This window comes from Chelonia mydas, chromosome 10 (genome assembly GCF_015237465.2).
Source record: "Chelonia mydas isolate rCheMyd1 chromosome 10, rCheMyd1.pri.v2, whole genome shotgun sequence".
Classification (NCBI taxonomy): Eukaryota; Metazoa; Chordata; order Testudines; family Cheloniidae; genus Chelonia; species Chelonia mydas.
The window spans coordinates 44625938-44637178 of NC_051250.2; positions in this window are offsets into that span (position 1 = coordinate 44625938).

Sequence of the window (11241 nt, forward strand, 5' to 3'; positions counted from 1 at the left end):
ATCGTCACCCACCGCTTCCGCTGCAACTCTGCTCTCCTGCAGCTCAGGGGGATCCGTTTTGGTCCTCCTGGGTGCTGCTAACCGTCGTCATACACAGCTTCCACTGCAACTCTGCTCTCATGAATCCACTTCGCAGATCCTCGTCGCTCTCTATAAATATCTATTCTTGGGGCACCCGTCTTTAGCCACCGCTTCCGCGGCAACTCTGCTCTCCTGCAGACGCCATACCATGGCAAGCATGGAGCCCACTCAGATCACCACGGCAGTTATGAGCATTGTAAACACCACATGCATTACCCTGCAGTGTATGCAGAACCAGAACCTACAAAAGGAGGTGACGGCAGCGCGGTGACGAGAGTGATGAGAACATGGACACAGACTTCTCTCAAAGCACGGGCCCTGACAATTTGGACATCCTGGTGGCAATGGGGCAGGCTCATGCCGTGGAACGCCAATTCCGGGCCTGGGAAACAAGCACAGACTGGTGGGACCACATAGTGTTGCGGGTCTGGGATGACTCCCAGTGGCTGTGAAACTTTTGCATGCGTAAGGGCACTTTCATGAAACTTCGTGACTTGCTTTTCCCTGCCCTGAAGTGCAATACCACCAAGATGAAAGCAGCCCTCACAGTTCAGAAGCAAGTGGCGATAGCCCTCTGGAATCAATTTGGAGTGGGCAAATTGACTGTGGGGGCTGCTGTGATCCAAGTAGCCAACGCAATCACTGAGCTGCTGCTATCAAGGGCAGTGACTCTGGGAAATGTGCAGTCATAGTGGATGGCCTTGCTGCAATGGGATTCCCTAACTGTGGTGGGGTGATAGACGGAACGCATATCCCTACCTTGGGACCAGACTACCTTGGCAGCAAGGGGTACTTTTCAATGGTGCTGCAAGCACTGGTGGATCACAAGGGATGTTCCACTGACATCATCGTGGGATGACTGGGAAAGGTACATGACGCTCGCATCTTCAGGAACTCCGGTCTGTTTGAACAGCTGCAGGAAGGGACTTACTTCTCAGACCAGAAAATAACTGTTGGGGATGTTGAAATGCCTAGTTATCCTTGGGGACCCAGCCTACCCCTTAATGCTGTGGCTCATGAAGCCATACAAAGGCACCCTGGACAGTAGTCAGGAGCTGTTCAACTATAGGCCGCACAAGAGCAGAATGGTGGTAGAATGTGCATTTGTACGTTTAAAAGCATGCTGGTGTAGTTTACTGACTCGGTTAGACCTCAGCGAAACCAATATTCCCATTGTTATTGCTGCTTGCTGTGTGCTCCACAATATCTGAGGGAGTAAGGGGGAGACGTTTATGGCGGGGTGGGAGGTTGAGGCAAATCACCTGGCCGCTGATTACACGCAGCCAGACACCAGGGTGATTAGAAGAGCACAGCAGGGCACGCTGCGCATCAGAGAAGCTTTGAAAACCAGTTTCATGACTGGCCAGGCTACCGTGTGACAGTTCTGTTTGTTTCTCCTTGATGAAAACCCGCCCACTTGGTTCACGCTACTTCCATGTAAGCCAACTGCCCTCCCCCCTTTGATCACCACTTGCAGAGGCAATAAAGTCATTGTTGTTTCAAAATCATGCATTCTTTATTAATTCAATCACACAAATAGGGGAATAACTGCCAAGGTAGCCCAGGAGGGGTGGGGGAGGAGGGAAGCAACAGGTGGGGTGGTGGATGAGGGGAGGAGGGAAGGACAAGGCCACATTACACTTCAAAACTTATTGAATGCCAGCCTTCTGTTGCTTGGGGAGTCCTCTGGGGTGGAGTGGTTGGGTGCCCAGAGGCCCCCCACCCCACGTTCTTGGACATCTGGGTGAGGAGGCTATAGAACTTGGGGAGGAGGGCGGGCAGTTATACAGGCAGCATGTCTGGGGCTGTGATCCGGAGCAGCCGTTTGCCTCTTTGGTAGGCTTGCCTGAGCTCCTTAATTTTCACACAGCACTGCTGCGGGTCCCTGTTGTAGCCTCTGTCCATCATGCCCTTGGAGATTTTGGAAAATATACTGGCATTTCATCTTTTGGAACGGAGTTCTGATAGCATGGATTCGTCTCCCCATACAGCGATCAGATTCAGTACCTCCCATTCGGTCCATGCTGGAGCTCTTTGGTGATTCTGGAACTGTATGGTCACCTGTGCTGATGAGCTCGCCATGCTGGACAAACAGGAAATGAAATTCAAAAGTTCCTGGGGCTTTTCCTGTGTACCTGGCTAATGTATCTGAGTTGACAGTCCTGTACAGAGTGGTCACAATGGCCAATACTGTCAAATTGCATCTACACTATCCCAAATTCGACCCAGGGATGTCAATTTCAGCGCTAATCCCCTTGTCCAGGGAGGAGTACAGAAATCGATTTTAAGATCCCTTTAAGTCAACAAAAATGGCTTTGTCGTGTGGATGGATGCAGGGTTAAACCGATCTAACACTGCTAAATTCGACCTAAACTCGTAGTGTAGACCAGGGCTAAGTTGCTTTCTAATCCATGGCCATCACCAAGATATCTGTTTGGCTCTGGAATGTATAATATACATATCTCACATGGATTTCAAAATGGAAAAGATTCCATTTCAATTCCCACATCACTATGGTAGAATTAACCATGGAGATTTCTTTTAAACTGCACATAACAGGTTCTGAGTAGATATGGAAGTGTTCATTTTTGAACACGCTGCTAACAAAGAAGACAGGGTTGAGTAACGGACTAACTTAAGTCAGTTTATAAAGTGTCTTGTTTGTCTCTAAATATTAAAAAGATATACCATGTTCATAGAACGTCTCTTCAAAACACATGACACAGAAAATAAGTCAGATGCATCCTCCAGTCCCTGTTATTGTCTGCACAATTCTGATAATCTTAAGAACCAATACACAGTTTATTCAGGACTCAAAACTATCAACCGATCCAAGTAATAAAATATCCTTGCTGAAAAAGAAACCACTACACTTGAAGATATGGTTGGGCAAATGTATCACTACTGATTATGAACTTTTGTCAGCTGACAATATGATCAATCTTTATTCACTGGATGAGTAGAGCCCTGCAAATCTGTGGCACAGGGCTCTACAAATGAGGCTTGAAAATTGCTTCTCTTTAGAAGCTCCTTCAGAAGTTAAGAATTGCTCTGACTTTCAGCTTTATTCACCAACTAACAAGTAAAATTTAACTAGGTCAACAAGAATTGCTAACTAAAAGATAACTCCTAGATCTGCATTATAATCTTGGTACCAGAAGTGGAAAAAACTGCATAAAGGGAAGAGAATTAGTTTAAAACACCATTTCATATCTAGTTTAGAATGCAACATGACCAGAAAAATGATAGCCTTTTCTAGGGACATGCAGTACCCTATATATCATTCAAGTGTGAAAGTTAATTGCATCATCTCACTAAAACCACTCGTTGAAATATACATATACTGTATTCTCCATATGTTCTCACCTAACATGCAGGAATAATCCATGCATAAAATAAGTTTATCCCAAATTTGCAGAAGAAAGAATCGCCTACTCTGAAGCAGCCCTGATTCTGTTTTGTAAAGTTTTTGTTTTTTTAACATCAGCTCTTTTTTTAAGACTACCAAAGGCTTAATACTCTCTAGTTTCCATTACTTGCCAGGGGAGAGTCATATGACAGTCAACTCACTGTACATACTGTGTTGGGCAGAAGTAAAACTCATTCCTGTGTCACATTAATGACTTTGTGGGAAGCCTCCACTTTTCCCACGTCAACATAAGCAATCACCATTAGTGAAAGGTTTGAACACTTCCCTTTTTTCTCATACACATAAGATGCTCCCAGGAAACAGGAATACCCTCTCTGGTGATCAACAATGCCTACCCCATGACAGACAATACCACAAAAGCATTTTAAGGTGACTGAGGTTTAACAAGAAATCCAGAGATTCAAGTCTCAGGATACAAAAAGAATACTATAGGGTAGTTTTATAAGGGATGTTCACCTAATGGAAGATCAATTTTTGAAAAACAGGAAAGACTAAGGGAAAGTGTTAAATAGTGGATACATCATTTTGTTTTCCACTTATCACTATCAGTTTCACATTAGTAAACACCTGCTTCTAGATATTACACAGATTAAGTCATTCAGCTGTAAGAAACAGCTCTCATAAGAAAATTACTGAAGGGTAAATTCTGCTTCTGTAAGGAGTGGACAGGATCACCTACCAGATCAGAACTTCAAATTTAGGCATATTAACTTGCACACAAATATCTCAGACACACAAATTGGGTGAGGTAATGTCTTTTATTGGACCAACTTCTGTTGGTGAGAGACAAGATTTGGAGCTGACAAAGAGCTCGTCTCTCTCACCAACAGAAGCTGGTCCAATAAAAGACATTACCTCACTCACCTTGTCTCTAATATCCTGGGACCAACACGACTACAGTAACACTGCATACACAAGTAACCTGACGTGCATGGGCACATTAGCCTGGCACACAAACGTATGCAGTAAAATCGCCTGGGCATGACTTTGAAAATATGGCCCTATAAATCTTTTCTAGATGTAGTTTTTATAATCCCTTGAACTGGGTTTTATCTTCAGGACAGATAATGTATAAGCAGGATGAATATATAGGTAAATTACTGTGTTAAATTTTCTGAGTTAAGTTTAAAAGGAATGCGAGACATTAAGAAACACTAAGGAAAAAGCCTTTAAAAATGTGTGAACAACAACATGACATTTCTCATGCCTTACATGACTGAAAATAAAAGACTTACAATTAATTATTTCACTTTGTGAACATTCAAAAGCTAGACTAATTGTTCATGTCTAATTCTAGTGGATGCAAGCAAAGATCACCACCTCACTGCTGACCTGATTTCTAGGTCCCTGGATGGAATTACTTTATTGTTTACGTAACACTTAAAGGCCTTCAGGGTTTTTTCCAAAAGCCCTGTGATGAGAAGTCTCATATACAAAGTCATTTTGGTTTTATTACACTTTATGTTTAGAAACCACTTATCCAGCCCCCCTCATGTAATGGCAGAATTAATACTGCCGAACACTTTAGTTTAGTATGGTGACAGGTTTCAGAGTGGTAGCTGTGTTAGTCTGGATCAGCAAAAACAAGGAGTTGTCCTTTTTTATTTGAATGCTCAGCTGCTTCCGAGAGTCTACCCTGATTTTACCAAAAAGCAGGGTATTGAGTTGTAGTCAGATCATTTTCCCAAGATGTAAATTAGTGACACTTTATTATCAGTTTGCAGCCAGAGGCAGCAAAAAGGTGAGACCCCCCTTAATACTGCCGACTCAGCATTCAGCTCAGGTAAGAGCTAAGAATTACTTGAGGGGAACGTTCATAAACAAAAAGCCTTCCTGTTTGGCAAACATCCAGTATATGTTTAAAAGCGCCTGTGACGTTTGGTTTCCAGTGAAAGCGATAAGCCGGCCCCCGCAGACAGGCCATTCGAGCGGCGTTCCTGCTAGCCCCTTCCTAAACCTCAACCCGAAAGAGTTCACGTTTTGCTTGGGGGAAAGGCGAGTCTCTCTAACGCCTCTTTCAAAACCGGGGCACGATTCAGTTTGATGGCACCAATTCCAAGCCCCACCGAGAGGCCGAGCGCCGGGTACCCTTCCCAACCTGGGCTCCCCCAAGCCAGATCCACCTCGCGAACAAACCCACCCCTAAAACGCCCCCTCGATGTCAGGGCTCGGAAAGGCGGCCCTTCGCACCGCGGCCCAATGGCAAGCCCGGGCTACGGCCCCTCAGCTCTAGCAGGCCCAGTCCGGCCCCCGCTGCGAGCCCGCACCCCGAGGAGGTGTCACGCTGCACAGACGGGCTCCCGGGGCCCGCTGCTTCTTCCGCCGGCCCGGCGCTCCCCGGCGCAGGCCCCACCGGGGTTACCAGAGCCCGGGAACCCCCCGAGCTGGCGCGGAGGGCCCGGGCCTGTCCCGCAGGGCGCCCGCGGCCGGTACCTGTCCTGCGTGTTTATCATCCTCGGCGGCTCCGCGCGGCGCGGGCTCTGTGCGGCTCCTCCTCCTCCTGTGGGGCCGGCCGACGTGCCGGGCTGCTGTGGGCTCGCGCTGGGTCTCGGGCCGCTCCGCGCACAGGCCGCACGCCAGCTCCTCCCGCTCCGAGCGCCGAGCTCCGACTGAGCCGCGCGGCGCCACGACCACGCCCCCCCGCCGCCTGGCCCCGCCCCCGCCGCCGGGGCGCCTGGGAAACCGCGGCCTAAACAAAGGCATCGCTGCGCTCCGCCCCCTCGTCCGCCTCTTCCGTGTGTTGCGCACGCGCCGAACTCCCCGGGCTGCTGCGCGCTGTGGGGGTCTTCAGCCAGCGTCAGAAGTGAGGGCGAGGGGCTGCGCGACCGTGCCCGCCTGCGGGTGTAGCTCTGATGCGTGAACACCCAGCGCGCCCAACGCAGGCCCGAACCCCCAAGCTGGCTTTCCCAGTGAGGCTGCAAAACCAATGCTTGCGGGGTGCCCTGAGCTGCCTGCGGGAATACGAGCCCTCAGGGTTTGTGGCTTCACGTGTTTCTGCAGAATCACCAGGGCTAGGCACTTTGTAACCAATGGCAGCTGAGAGATGCTCATGTGATAACGTGACTCCAGGAGCTGGGGCTTAAGAACACCAAATATCTAAAGCATAGGCAATGCTGCAGTCCAGGGCCAGGCTTGCAGATGTGACCTACCTATATGAGCAACTGTCTGCCCCCATTACTATGGGTTTTGAGCACTTCTCAACACCTGTGAGGTAGGGCACTGCTCCTATCCCCCTTGTACAGATGGAGAACTGAGCTCCAGAGACAGCAAGTGACTTGCCCTAGGTCACACAAGAAGCCTGTTGCAGAGCAAAGAAGCTGACCCAGGACTTCTGACGGCCAGACTAACATCCTAGCTGTTGGAGCACCTTTTCTCTGCTTTGTGTCAGCTTTCTAGTATTTGAAGAGATGAGTAAAAGTTATAGACCACATAGTTTCTATTTGTAGCTGTTAAGGCTGGTATGTGCCCCACAGATAGCACTTGGGGCCTCTCTGACAGGTGTTCAGCCCTTAATGCTTTGTGCTGAGCTCTGGTGAACCTGTCTGCTTCCTATCCCGGTTTTTTACTCTAATCGATGACAGAATTTGGGCTGCCAGCGCAACTGTGAGCTAGGCTTTCACATGAGCTAAGAAACTGATTCATCAATTTTCAGCCCAGAAGTGAGTATAGTGATCATCTTCTAGTCTGGCCCCTAGCATAACACGGTCCAGAGAACCTCACCCAGACTCCTGCATCAAGCATAGAACTTCTGGTTGAGTTGGAGTATTTTGTAACCTGCAAGCTGCTCTACCCCAGCAGACCCATGCAGTTTATGGGGATTCAGTTGCAGGTACAGGACCTAAAGCAATAAGACTTGAGTGTTACCAAGTCCCAAGACTCTCACCATATTTGCATCTTTTCTTCAAATCCCAGATGCTGGAAAGAAGAGATTGGGTGCGAATCACAGCTTTTGTTTAAAATCAAGAGTAAGCTTTCTAGTCTTCGTGTGAAAATAAATTCACTAATGTTTGCAAAGCACTCATATGCTATAGTCATGCATGCCACAGAAAAGCCCAGGATAAATCACTACTTTTGCGTTCAGTGCAGGGTTTGAATAGAGTGCAGTAAATGATGCATTGGGCCACGTATTGGATTATGAGACGAAAATAAAATATTGAACAGCTACTCATTGAGTGAGCACCAAACATCCTGTGTGCTAGTGATGTAGAGGTCTGTGGAAAACAATATGTGATCATGTAATTAATGACTATCGTAATGCAACGGGACTGAAATAATGTTGCATGGGCAGCCTTCATTCTGGCATTTCCTAATTTAGGAGTGCTTGACTTTGCAACCATAATGTTCTTTTAAATTTGTGCGTGTGTGTGTGTGTGTGTGGGGGTGTTAATATATATACATAAGCTGTAGGAATGGGGTTATGTACAACTGAGGACTATTAATGTAACCTGGGTAATAATTATAAAGTTAATGGTGACCCAGACAGAAGGTAACGAGCAAACTGGAAAAGGCCTAAACTGAATCTTGTGGGATTTCAGAGAAAGGTTCATGGTGCAGAGGTGGTGCTGAAGTCAGAGATACAGACCTTGACAGCAGAACTATGATGCGGTAGAAGCAGAGATGCCTTCATGAGTATTGAAGTGGTCCACCTTCAGAAGATGGAAAGTATCCAACCCTGTTGCTATCCCAAAATCACAAAGCAAGGCAGTAGCAGAGCTGGGAATCAAGTAGACTCCCAAGTGCTCAGAGCACGTGACAACTCAGACAATATCTACTGTACTGCTCCCAAAGGACTCCAGGTTCCCATAGCTGACTGCTGGGCCTGGGGCCTGCTGGCTCCTCCCCAGCAGCACTTTTGCATTCACCCAGCAGGAAGTGACCAGCAACTGTGCAGGAAGTTGAAATCTAATCAGAGTCCTACTTCAAACAGAGCCCATTATGGCCCTCCCCGCTTCCTCCTCATTTAATGTCATGTCTGCAGCCGGAATGCTATTTATAATACTCAGGAAAAACAAACTGAGCCTTTCCCACGGTGCCTGCTTCTCACGCTGATTGTTATTGGGGAAGCTGGAATGTACTGGGTATTATTTTTGTATCCCCATGAGAAAAGGGCTTTACCGCATGTCACTCCGTGTTCCTATCCAGGCCAAGGGAAGCACACTAGGCATGCTGTCTCTTTTCTAGTTGTAGTTCTCAGTGGGTTTTACCAGCTGCCTCTCAGAAACTGGCTTAGAAGGACATGTGCATGGTTGCTTTGAAAGAGGGGAAAGAGAGCACATTGTCTAGTTGTTAGAGCAGAAACATGGGTGTCAGGCCTTTTGGGCTGTTCCGTGCTCTGGACAGGAGTGTGTTCCAGGGAGTAGAGCAGAAGAATGAGACTCAGGCTTCCTGGGTGCTCTGTTTAGAGAAAGGGACTGGGACCAGGTATGCCAAGGTTCTATTACTGTCTTTGCCATTGATTTGATATTTCTGACCTTGAGGTTACTTCATTTCTCTGGGCTTCAGCTTCCCTATAAGTAAAAAAGGGATGACATGCCTCTCCCTCACAGGTGGCAGTTGGGAGGATTCATTAGTGCTTTAAGATCCTCAGCTGGGAGGTGCTAGAGAAGGGCAGCGATGGGAGGGGTCAGCCCAAAAGGCAGATGTGCCAAGCAATTCCTGAGAGAGGCTTGGACTCTCTGCTTTAGATCTGTGCTCCCCTTTCCCATCAGAGGAGCCTATCCCCGTCCTAGAAACAAGGGCCAAAAAGGACAACAAAAGAAACCATGTAAATGAACCTAGAAAAACAAACCCAACTAAACAGCACAGGAAATCTGCTGTGCACCCAGGTGCTGGGCGTGTAGCACCCACAGGGCGATGCACCAGCTCAGACTGGTTCAGCATACTGAGCAGGACAGGAGACTCCATGAAGTTCACAAGGAACTTTGCTACTGATTTTACATGGAAGGTGCCCAGATGCTGCAGGGATGAGCAGCAGTATAAAACCCTTAGATGGGGAGATGTATGGGATGATGAGAGCATGAGAGAGGCTGGCAGGTTCGGGGGACTGGGAAGGGGCATATCGGCAAGATGTTCCCATCTGACACTGTTTAGGGGGCTGGGGTAGTCAACTCATTTCTCATCAGCCACCCAACATGGTCAGGGGGAGCATCTTTTCGAGACTCCAGAGTGGGGACAGATTTGGGGCAGTGGTGAAACACTCTCCAGGCTAGTTCCTTCTGGACAAATGTTCACACTGGAGCTATGTGGCTCCAGAGACATAAAGGACGAAATGGGAAAAGCAACAGTCTTTCCCTTTGAGCTTGTGTTCAGACTGCAAGGGAATGACTGGACTAATGCCCCATTAGCAGGGGAAGGGAAGGTGTACTGGAAGTAGTAGGAGCTGTGGCAGCTGGGAGCAGCAGTCAGGGCTGTTGGTGGTGGAAGTCATGGGCTGTGCTGACTGGGAGCTGCTGGCTGGTTCTGGTCTGCTGAGAAGAGCTGTTAGTACCAGGGCTCTCAGGGTTAGCCCCACAGCCTGCTGAAATCAGGGGGGGGCTGTCTGTTGATTTCCAGGGCTTTGGATCAGTCCCTTAGAGAGAGACAAGTAGGGAATGCATCTAGAGACACAGCCGCAGCAGCAAGTCCTCGTGTGTGTGTGTTGAGAGGTAGGAGTCTGGGTATGTTCCCTTTCATGTGGAAAGTCCCATGTTCCCTGACTGAGCAGGGAAAAATGAGGGTTGCTGCTGTTAACTGCTTAGTAGTGAAAGGTAAAGCTTATTTATAAATTGGGTTTTAGGAGGTAAAACTTGTAGGTTTGGATTTCTCCACATCACACATCCCACCAAGCAGTGGCCCGGGGCCTTGGCCTCCCGCCAAGGAGTGGCCTGGGCCCCTGGTGCTCTGCCCAGTAGTAATCCAGTCATTAGCACCATGTCCCACAGTGGTGCAGTCTCTAATAGTCCCACCCAGCAGCAGTCCCCTCGCTGTGTCTGTGATGGTGATATTGTGACACTTTGGGGGGTTATTTGAGGTGTCCGGGATGAATTGCTGCCACCTGCTTACAGTGTGCGAGAGCTTTGTCTGTGGCCTTTCCCAACTACCCGGTGCTAGCAACACAAGCCATCTGTGAGCCCCATTGTTTCCTGTTAGCAATTTCCACACCCCACTTAGTTACACTTGGGTGCCCTTATCTCCTGGACATCCACAGCGGGCACCAATCTGCTGCCTCCCTAAAAACACCCCACTGGTTTTAACTTAGTTTAACATTCTCCTGAGCACAAGGCACTTAGACAGGGCTATTGTAAAACCAAATTGAAGTTTATTTTACAGAGCTTGAGAGAAAGATTCAAGTAAAAGCATTTGGAAACATAAGGTTACAGGTAAAGGAAAAACATAAAACACAAACTATAACCTACATTTATTAACAAGTTCCTTTCCTGTCTAATAAGGTCTCTCTCATCCACAGTTCAGTCTTTGCAGTGAGGGTCCAGTTTAAAGAGCTAGGATCCACCTTTTATGACACCCCACCCCACTGCTGGCAGAGTTTCTTCTCTTGGGCCATTTCTTCTGCTCTTATACAGCTACAGTTTATTGTTTCTTAGCGCAGGGAGCCCCACTCTTCAAAGAGCTCTTCTGGGGTTTGTCTTTGTAAATGCCCCGGTCTCCACCTGGTCCAGATAGTAAATCAAGTGCTGTCTCCACGGATGTCCATTGTTCTCAACATTGATGGAGCTGTCCCTGAGACACCATGT